Here is an 11,496-nt window from a genome sequence, read left to right on the forward strand (position 1 = left end):
CTTTGTGGGGTGCCTCAGGGTTTGGTGCTCTCACCGCTCCTATTTAACATCTACATGAAACTGTTGGGTGAGATTTTCCGGCACCATAGGATGAGGTATAATCAGTATGCTGATGATACTCAATTATATATCTCCATCCCAGGTGACCTAAGTGATGCTGTGGCTACCCTTTTGCAGTGCCTGGAGGCTGTAGGGGCCTGGATGGTGGACAATAGGCTTCAACTGAATCCTGGTAAGACGGAGTGGCTGTGGGTATGGGGAGCCTCAAGATCTAGGAGTTAATCATCTTTGGTTCTTGACAGGGACTTACCTGGTACGTAATCTGGGGGTCCTCCTGGACTCACAACTCCTGTTTGAAGAGCAGGTGGCAGTTGTGGCTAGGAGGGCCTTTGCGCAACTTCATGTTGTGCATCAGTTATGCGCCTTCCTCGATCGGGAGGCCCTCCGCATGGTCACTCATGCCTTGGTCACCTCCCGGTTGGATTATTGCAATGCACTCTACATGGGGCTACCCTTGAAGAGTATCCAGAAGCTACAGCTGGCACAGAAAGCAGTGGCATGGACAGTTCTGAATGCCCCCAGGGGGGCCCATATAACACTGTTATATCAGCCTGCCCCACTCAGTCCGGCAGAAGGGGCATGTTGCAGACCCCACCAGTCAAGGAATTTCAACTAGTGGGATCTAGGAAGAGGGCCTTTTCTGCCATGGCCCCTGCTTTGTGGAACAACCTACCACCCAAAGTGTGGTGTGCCCCCACTCTCATGGCCTTCAGGAAGACCGTGAAATCCTGGCTATGCCAAATGGCCTGGGGGCCAGATGGGGGCTCACACCAGTGGAAGTGGCTCATGGGGTAATTGATTTTACTCCCCTGTGATCCTGAATGTTTTGAATTTTTACATATAGGGTTTGTTTTTATAGCTTGACTTTTTAATTAATTAATAAATTTTAATTAATTAATGTGAGTATTTATTTTTTAATTGTTTATGGGTTTTACTTTAATTGTGAGCCACCCAGAGTCACCCATTGGTGGAGATGGGTGGCATACAAATTTAATAAATAAATAAATAAGTAAATATTTGGAAATCAGATTGGTTCCCACAGTGATGGCCTTCCAGAAATTTGTTATTCCAGAGTGCTGTCTTATTTATGCAGATTGATTCTATTTAGTATTGCTTATATTACATGAGTGATTCATCATGGACATTTTAATGTACTGATATGTTTTGCTGTTGGAAGCTGCTGTGAGTCTGAATGGATTCAGTGGCATAAAAATTGAATTAATAACAACCACCTCAACAATAACAACAACGATGCTATGTATTTTAGAGTAACAGCCAATTCTATATCACTCAAAAGCCAAATCAAAGTCTAACTCCAATAAAAGTTGTACTAACCTTTACAAGTATTGGCATCTTTTCTAATCAGAGAGTATGAACTGCCACAGGAGACCAAAATAACAGTTGCTTTTAATAAACTACAACTACTAAGAGAGTAATGACCACCAAGAGTCTTATTGGATTGTGGTGGGACATAAAGAAAGACAAAGTTAGCATGAGGCACAACGCTGGCCACAATTCCTTGTCCTCCTTCTTGGATGTGAGTCAGTGATGAGAAGATGGGAAGTTTACACAGGCATTTGCAAGTAGGGACCAGGCAGTGTTGAAGCATGTGTCATGACCAATCTTCACCCCATATGTATTTACATGTGAAAGTATGAAAGGGTGGAGCTTCCATCATTTTAGCATCATCATAGTTAGAAATGTTTACATCTGCAAACCAAGATGATACTCCTTAACTACTGTGGGTAAGATACTTAAAATTTCAAAAGAAACAATGCATATAGAAAAAAAGTCATAGCCAACCAGAAGACTAATTCAATAGCAGTAAAACAAAACAAAATAATAACTTATAGGGACTCCACAGGCTCTTCTCTCTTTAATTGTAGAGAATTGTTGGATGAAACCTCCAATTCACACATTTTCTAAATCCCTGGGATAGAGCAATGCCAATTTATAAACAAGGATTTCCACTTACATTTGCTTGGGAGCTTATTTCTGACATACTGTTGGAAACGTCAGCAATGCAGCAAAGAGAGCTGTTTTGTCTGTTCAAGCTGCATAATGGCATGAGAAATGAAATATTGTTCATCCAGTCTGGTCATTCTTCTCAACCTATCCTGAAAACAGACTTCACTGATCCACTTCAGGAAAAACAAGCAAGCAAGTCTTTCTCTTGAAGCCCAGGATCCCGATTTTTCAACCCAATCATGGAGATAAAAGTCATTTCGCAAGGAGAGGAAGGCAACACTGAAATAGTCAGCAGATAGGTCTAATAAAGTTACAGTTGATTCCTCAATAGTGGTAAATTTTAATTATTAAAGGCAAAGGTTAATTGGAGAGGTTGAAAGTTAAGGATAAATTGGTTGGTGGGTTGGTTTGGTTTGTGGCTATGTTGCTCCTGATGAATTACTGTAATGAGAAATTAAAGAGAAGATTAAAGGTTGCCTCACAATGAAAGAAATAACATTGCTTGTTCAGCTTGGAAAGTGTCTCATATTCCCTCAATACTTTAAGAACACACCTGTGCTGATGTTTTGATAATGCATAAAATACATTTAAATTTAACAAAATGCTCTGTTCAAAGTAAACAGGTGTACAAACCTAATGCTTGTGTCTTATCTGGCTTCCTCAAATCAATTCATCTTGCTTTGTTGTTAGCATATTCTGCTTATGCCATATTTTCACATCAGGGGGTTAACTGCTTGTATGATATGGGACCCTTGCTGCTCCTGACCTTGTTATCCTGTCTAACTAAAACTCTGAACAGAAAATAGGTTTGGATTTGCCATTTTCTGCTTTCTTTCAAAAGGACTGGTTTAATTTTCCAGAAGTACTGAAGTCAAAGGGAGCTTTTGGGTATTCAGCACTTTGGAAAGTTATCTCAGCTGCGGTGGGAATTAGACCTCCCCTTATGGTTGATGATTCTAGCAATCCCATTGATTCCTGGCATTGTGTTGCCCTATTAGGTCTCCAACTGAGTTTAGAGGCTTGATCTATCACACATCACACACACACACACAGAGAGAGAGAGAGAGAGAGAGAGAGAGAGAAGGATAAAGAAGAGCTCCCAAAAGCTACCTCCAAGGGACTATCTGATTAAATGATAGACTGATTAAATTTAACATAAGAAATGCAGAGTTATGCAAGCTGGGAGACAATTATTCATTTTGCAGATCATTTTTTCAGATCTTGGAGTATCAGATGTAATTATCATGAACAAAGGTCATGTTAGATTTGAAAGAGCCCAAGCGACATGTCTTGAGAGCTCCCCCACTGCTATTTGCTTCCTCTGTGTTGCTACCTCTGCCACAGTCTCCTTCTTCTTTACTCCTCCTTGTGTTATTACCATCTTCTCCTCCTGCTAGCCACAACAGTATCCTTTTCCACTGCTGCAGTGCACCATATGTTTCTTTTCTGGCCACTTCAGCTGTTATTGGACAACTTTTCCTCCTCCATTTGCACTCAATTTATTAATGTGTGCAGTCGCTGCAGACACTCCCAGACTTGGAAACCCAGACCTGTACCCCATAATCTGCCCATAGACGGTGGTGGTATTGTTGCTTTTAAGTTTCAATATGTCCTTCTGTCCTTATGGCCCTAGTATGTTATCCCTTCCTCTAGCAGACAAGTACTTCATTGTTAACTGTTTCTTAGGAAGTATGATTAATGAAAGAACAAGCTGATATAATTATTCCATCCAAGTTATAGGCCATGAAACAGGCATCAGGTCCATAGTGGTAAATGCCATAGTAGTAAGAGTGAAATGAAATGGAAAATGTGTTTGGTTTCAAGGGTGGATCTAAGCTGACTGCTACCAGAACTCAACTTGCAGTAAAATTGGTCAATGGAATGATCTTTCTTTCCTTTTTTCTTTTAATTACACACCCTCTCCCACACAAGAGAATTGAAGGACCAACTAAATATATTATCAAACATCCCCGTCCCAAATCTGCCCCAGTGCTCTACAGATAAACCTTTTACTTTATTAAAACATAAACAAAATACCTGCTGAGCCCCTCAGCCATCATATTATTATAGAACAAAGAAAGCTGATATCTTTTATTTCAGTTTGGACTTACTTAGCAGTTACAAAACTTAGGAACTGTATGTGTGCCATATTCCTCTCTAGAAAGGAGGAGTAGCAGCAACCTACCCATCATATTGTATGGATTGTCATTCATGTTTCAAAAAAAAAGAGAGAGATAAAAACAGTTTGTACTACAACTGTACTACTAATTCTCCCATTCATAAACAGAAATTATGACACAACATAACAGCAACAACAACACAGTACTACTCCAAGCTCTACAACTGGGAAAGATAAACATCCTCACAGGACAAAAGAATCAATTACATAGATACAGACCTGAGTTAGAAAAGTTAAATAACAGAAATTTAGTGTAGCCCAGGACTGAAAGAACAGAACTTGCTAACCAACAAACTTAAAACAACACAGAACCTTCAGTCTTGGCATTTTTAAATGTCCCCAGAAGCTCAAAATGACATAAGAATTTGCATGAAAAATTTTTGGAGCAATAGTAACTCATTACAACCTGAACTATGAAAGAGCAGAACTGCATGCACGCATGTACTAGTGTCAGGAAGATGACCTTGAAGGAAATGGACAAGAACCATTACATAAGGAAAGAGGGCTGAAACATTTCTTAAGTCCCAGGAAACAAGATAGTATTTGGAAGAGACTTGGGCAGGCTCCTCCCTGATTCACTGGGATTTAAGAGAGAGGGGAGGAGAAGCACAATTAGGCTTGCAGGATTGTCCAGTGTAACATCTTTTTCCATGTCATTCTTGTAGCCTGTCATTTGTAAATCCACTTTCAGATCAGTCCCAATCTTGTCAGGTAAAGCTTATTCCTCTTTCATAACATCTTTCACAGACTGTGTTTAACAGTCTACCTATAGAGGCAGACACTCTTAAAATTAGCTTCTGGGTCCATTGTTCAAAAATATCCTTCAATATACCCAATATTAAAATATTTTGCTTCATTCTGTAATTGTAAGTTGAATTTGAGTGTTCTTCTCCTTTAGTTATAATCTTTAGTTCCCACTAGTTCCCTCTAGTGTCTAAGAATTCAAACAAAAGCATTTTCCCCCAGGAAGGATTCTTTATAATTAATTCCAAAATCTTACTTCAAATTTATTTGGACCCTTAATCCATCAGTAATTTTCTAAAATCAAACTTGTCAAGCCAAAGGTTCCTAATAGCTGAAAAGCAGCGAACAAGCAATTTCTGAAAGTGATTAGAAAAGGAAGTATGCAAACTTAGTGTCCTTTCAAAGGCATCGACCATGGTTTGAACAAGATGGCTATTCCCTCGTCTCCCAGAGCTCCAAACCCTCTGGAGACTGCTGTCTTGTGGTCTCCTCGCAAGGGGTAGCTGTCTGGAGCACTTGTAGACAGTCTCAAGTCCTCTTCTTGTTCTGAGAGCTGGTCTACTTGCCAGCTCTTTATTCTGCCACCATGACTGGCTCTGCTTTTTGCAGAGCCATCTTCAGTCCACCATTTCTTCCCCAGAAGTCCTGTGGAGGTGGTTTCCTGATCCAATCTACCTCATAGGGTTGTCATACTCACATGCACACATCTCTGCATTACCAGCCCGCAAAATCAAGCACAAAACAACATACATGCAAACACTCTAACTTCCCCATAGCAATGATGTGTGTGTGTGTATGTGTTTGTGTTGCTTTTTGTTTTTAAAAAACAGTAACCTACCAGACAGGATGGCAGGCAGGCATCTGTGAGCAGGCTTTATTTTTATGGCCAAGAATTTAAGTTCTGCTTTCATTTCATTATTCCATTCTTAAATCTCTCATCCAATCAAAAACAATACTGCAGTAAGAGAGACATGCCTGCCTCTAGCTAATATCCTGGCTCGCCTGGAAACATTTTGAGAAAAAAGAAAAAAGAAAAGACAGTTATCCTGTATATTATTAACTTTTTAAGAAAGTGTATAGTACAGTTCTGAGCTCAAAGGATGCAGCAGATGCAAACAAAAAAGCACATTTTATGATAAAATACTTCCATAAATGTATGTTCAATTAAATGTAAATACTCAATTAAATGTTTTCCAATTTAAACAGTTCACAGTCGGATGTGGAAACAGAGCAAAATATCACGACATCTGAAACTGTCCTTCAGGACTAGGGTGGATGATAAATGCTGTGAAAGAAACAGATGCATAACATTTGGTGAGCTCATCATTCTTACAGGCATAACGATATTGATATATCAAATCAAAATCTAGCATTCTCTTCCAAAAAGAAGAATAGTCTAGCACATGCTTTGCATACTGCCAGTCCAGGCTTAATCCCTGGCATCTCTAGGTAAAACTGGGCACTCAGCCCTGGACTTATCTATTTAAAGCATACCATACTTTCATCTTTTTTTTCCCTTTATTTTTTGTTTTATTGCAATTTTTTTGTTTAATTGTTGTGAGCCCCCAGAGTCATTGAGAGTTGGGCGGCATGCAAGTTTCATAAATTATTATTATATATACCCAACAATGAGAAATCACTGCTGTCAGTTCTGTAGCTGGTGCTGGCCTTCATTTGCATCAAAGTCTCCCCAAGAACCTATGATGTTGTAATGTATCCGTGTAGTATACTGCAGATCCAAGCAGGGTGGCCTTTTTTAATTGACAGATGGAAATATTGTCAACGCGAGATTTTCTAAGTGCCGTCCAAGGTTTTTTGGTATACCACCCAGTGTGCCAATAACCACTGAGACCACCACGGCTGGTTTATGCCATAATCTTTCAACTTCAGTGTTCAGATCTTGATACTTTGTAATGTTCTCCAATTCTCTGTCTTCTATTCTACTATCCCCTGATCTTGCCACATCAATTATCCACACTTCCTTCTTTTCAACCACAGTTAAATCTGGTGTGCTATGCACCAAGACTTTATCAGTTTGTATTTCGAAATCCCACAATATTTTAACCTGCTCATTTTCAACTACTTTTTCAACTATATGTTCCCACCAATTTTTCATTACTGGCACATGATAATTTTTACAGAGGTTTCAGTGAATCATTTTGGCAACTGTGTTATATCGTTTGTAATCAGTTTGTGTGGTCTTCTTGCACGAGCTAAATATATGATCTACTGTTTCTTCTGCTTCTTTGCACAATCTGCACTTTGAATCATTTGATCATTTTCAATTCTGGCCTTGATTGCATTAGTTCAAATAGCTTGCTCTTGAGCCGCCAAAATCAAGCCTTCAGTTTCTTTTTTTAATCTTCCTGTTGTAAGCCATTGCCAGGTTTTATCTCTATCCACTTTCTTTTGTAGAAATTGACCATGCAATGCTTTTCCTTGCCAGCATTCTGTTCGTGTTTTTATTACATTATTTTGATATTCATGTTTTGTTTCCTGTACATTCAGTAAGTTCCAATTTTGCATCAGTGCTTATTCTTGAATGTTTTTTTATATAATCAGCCAATGCATGCTTTTCTTCTTCAATAGTTTGTTTGACTTGAAGTAAACCTCTGCCTCCATTTCTGTGGGGCAAGTATAATCTATCAATATCACTACGGGGATGTAATGTATAATGAATAGTCATCAGTTTTCTTGTTTTTCAGTCCAAACTGTCCAGTTCAACTTGTGTCCAGTTCATAATTCCAGCGTGTGAGGGTCCTTTGCTTTCCAAGGGCTGGACACACAACAGCATAGCAAATCTGTACAAAATGCTTTATTGCAGCACACACCTCCCCCAACAACAGACGATTGCTCTCCACCCTTCTAGGGCTTGCAAGGTGATGTTGCCATGTAACTATGCCTTCAATACACAGTCCTTTAATACTTAGTTCAAGCAAAAGTCTATAAAGTCTATAAAGTCTATATAAATACATTAATTCTATAAAGTCTATAAAGAGGCATACAACCTTTGCCTTTTTCCAAGTGTTCTTACAGTAGTTGAGAGGAGGTGCTGCTTCAGTGGGGTTGTTCTTCTTTGCTCCCAGCAAAGCTCCAAGCTCCAGGCCGGAGTCCCACCAGGATATGCAGCTCACTACAACCTGTGGTCCTGGCAGTTGAACGATGGTCCTCTGGCCTGCTTGTAACAGCTGCCAGTCTTCAGATGTCGCCTCCGCTTCCCTGTCTGTAGGCTGTTTGCTTGTCACGTTTCCTCTTACACACACCTTTCCCCAGTCTGTCTTGGCATTTGCCTTTCTAAGCGGAGAGCCTGGGTGGGGGTGAGGCTACCTCTGGATGTCGGCACATCCTTGAAAATGCAAAATGGCTCAATTATCCCAGGCAGCTGGAATGCTGGCTTGGATACTTGTGAGTAAAGTTTGATGGTGTTTCCACCATTCAATTTTGTCTTTAGCAATTTTTCTCACTCTTTGGATGTATTCTTTACTAATAAATTTTTAACTTGTTCATGCTTGATGTTATCCAGGTGTAAAATACCCAGATACTTGTAGGCTTCCTCCTGATGGCTCCTAATGGTTTGGCCATTCAGCATTTCAATTCCATTACTGTTCATGATTTTACTCCAATTTATTGCTACTGAAGCACATTTCTCTAGGCCAAATACCATTACTATATCTGTGCTAAAAATTCTTACGGTATTTGTCAATGATTGGATTTTGATTCCTGATTTTCCATAAAGCTTCAGATCAAAGCAAATGTGAGATTTTATTAACATTTTTTGCTGTTTGATAGCCAAGAATTGTTTTCTTCAAACTCACTGAAAGTGGGATCGTAGCAATGACAAATAATAAGGGTGATAATGAATCAGCCTGGAAGATGCCTCTCCTAATGTTGACAAGCCCAAATTTTTTCATTTCCAACCAACAATTATGTCTTCTACTGCTTCATTATTTTTTCTATAAACATTCTAATGTTTTTACTGACACCAGTTGTTTCCAAACATCTGAGGTTCCAACTACATGGTAATCAATCAGACTATTAATATAATAATAATAATAATAATAATAATAATAATAATAATAATAATAATTAATGTTCCCATAATCATAAAAGTCACCTTGTGGATTTAAATGATTGTTTTGTTTTGTTTTTGCCATTTGTAGTGGTAACAACAACAACATCCCAGCAGCATGTAAACCTCTTAGAGCTGAGGAGCTGAGCCTTCGGTATATGGAGTGCAGCTTCATACCTATAAAAATATAAATACTTTAGCAGCCATTCCATCAGTTCCTAAGACTCATGTTTTGTGTTCCTTCTTAACTGCCAGCCCCACTTAAAGTAACGTGGAACTGGAAATTGACTTCACTTTGGGGGACACTTGCATGAGATTCTGCCATCTGAAATACTGTCTCAAACTCATCTTTTGAGGAAAGTCTCTGGACTTTGCCTCTGACTGAGAAAAAGGTGTAGCTACAGATTTGCTTTATTGTGGCTTTTTAGTCTGATCATTTACAAGGTTTGGACTGAAAAAGAATCATTATTTGGACTTGCAGAGGAATGCTTTGAAATACTGTAATGGAGACCTATGGAGTAGCCTGTCATCAACAGTAAAGGAGCCAGCAGTCACTTGCAGTATATTTTTTTACTTTACTGTTGACAGTCATCTTCAGTTCTTTATTGTCATTTCTAAGGCTAGTTGCTGTACTTGTTGTCATTCATTTGGTCTTCTCTATATTTAATCTAACTCCCATTTTTTCACTGTGCTCCTTTACTTTCATTACTAGAGCTTGTTGATCATTTGCATTTTTAGCTGCTAAAGTAATGTCATTTGCATAATGCAGGTTATTGATGCTTCTTCCTCCAGTTTTAAACAGATGCTCATCTTCTTCCAATCCAGCCTCCCCCAATTTATATTCTGCATATAGGTTTTAGGGATGAGTATACAACCTTGTTTCACTCCTTTGCCAACCTGCAGCCAGTCTTTTTCTCCATGTTCTATCTGGACTGTGGCTTCCTGTCCTATGTATAAGTTTTCCATGAGGTCGGTGAGATATTCTAAGATATTCTAAGATTCCCCTTTTTTTCTAAAGACGTTCTGCAGCTTGACGTGATTGACACAACATAAGGTCTTTCTGTAATCAATGAAGTACATACTGACTTATTTTTGATATTCTTTGGCTTTCTCAATTATACAGCTTTCATATGGAATAATTGCTCTTGTTCCTCCAGCTTTTCTAAAACTAATATGAATATCAGACATCACTCTTTCCATGTAGAGCTGCAAACTGCATTGGATGATCCTAAGCATCCTATATTTTGCTAACATAGAAATTAAGGTTACTGTGCAATAGTTCACATAACCAATTAAGTCTCCTTTCTTTGGTATTACTATGTAGGCACTTTTACTGCACCTTCTAGTCTGTTCCATAGCTAGCCCCTGGCCATATTTTTGTTGTTATAATTTTTTCCATCTCTTTGGTCCAATAATATAGTTAATTTGATTTCTGTATACTCCATCTGGTGATGTCCATACATATAAGCTTCATTTTTGTTGTTTGAAGACCATGTTAGCAGCAAAGAAACCAATGGATTTGCAGAAACGGATAAGTCATTCTCCTGCTTAATTTCTGTTCCAACCACAAGCAGCTCATCTTGCTTGCAGGTTCTGTTCATTTTTAATTGAACCTGACAATAAAACTTGTTAATTTTCTCTTCTTCTGCATCAACAGTCAGAGCATAAACTTGGATAACCTTCATATTACAAGTCTGTCTGCCAAGTCTAATTGATATTATTTGGTCATTGACTGCCTTGTACCCAATATTGTCTTTACTATATCTGTCCTGACTATGAAAGCAGTGACATTCCTTCTAATTTTTTTGTATCTTGCATAATAAACAGTATAATCTTCTGACTGAAAGTGTCCAATTCCAGTCCATTTTAATTCACCGATGCCTAAGATGTCAATGTGTAGTTGATTTATTTCATTTTTTACTGTGTTGGGCTTTCCCATGTTCATTCTTCTTATGTTCCATTTTCTCACTGTATTCTGTCTTTGCAGCTTCAGATTTTCTTTTCCTGCCCGGCAACATCAGCAAATAGGCATTCTGAAGGCTTCATTGTAGCCATGCCATAAACACCATTGGACTCCGAAAGGTTCTCAGCTCTTCCACAGTAGCATGTTGAGTGCCATCCAACCTGAGGGGCCCATCATCCAGATAGATTTTATCTATCTATGTGGTTTTCTTGGTAAAATATAGAAATGGTTTACCATTGCGTACTCCTGCGCAGTATGAAATCTTGCCTCTGCTGGTGTCACAAAAGTGATCATCTGCCTCCAGCATCCTCTTATATTGCTGCTGTCTGTTTGCTTTATCTGGGTCATTGGGATGACCTTCACACCTTGGATGACCCTGCTGAGAATATATACTCTTGGTGTACACACTCTGGCATTCTTTGCTCATCCCTCCCAGCAACATCCTCCTTTCCCGCTGCCACAATGAGGCAGCATAGCAGAACTTGAATGTGTGTGTGTGTGTGTGCATGGAAA

The 11,496-nt window shown here is 39.0% G+C and overlaps 1 pseudogene; it reads right to left on the minus strand.

The window, feature by feature from the left end:
- Positions 1-6,630: 6,630 nt before the first annotated feature.
- LOC148213841 (uncharacterized) lies at positions 6,631-8,968 on the minus strand (annotated as a pseudogene).
- Between the last annotated feature and the right edge of the window lie 2,528 nt (positions 8,969-11,496).

The sequence above is a fragment of the Python bivittatus genome, unplaced genomic scaffold, assembly GCF_059951505.1.
Source record: "Python bivittatus isolate LINGU-HERP-01145 unplaced genomic scaffold, Pbiv_v1 ctg000850_np1212, whole genome shotgun sequence".
NCBI lineage: Eukaryota > Metazoa > Chordata > Lepidosauria > Squamata > Pythonidae > Python > Python bivittatus.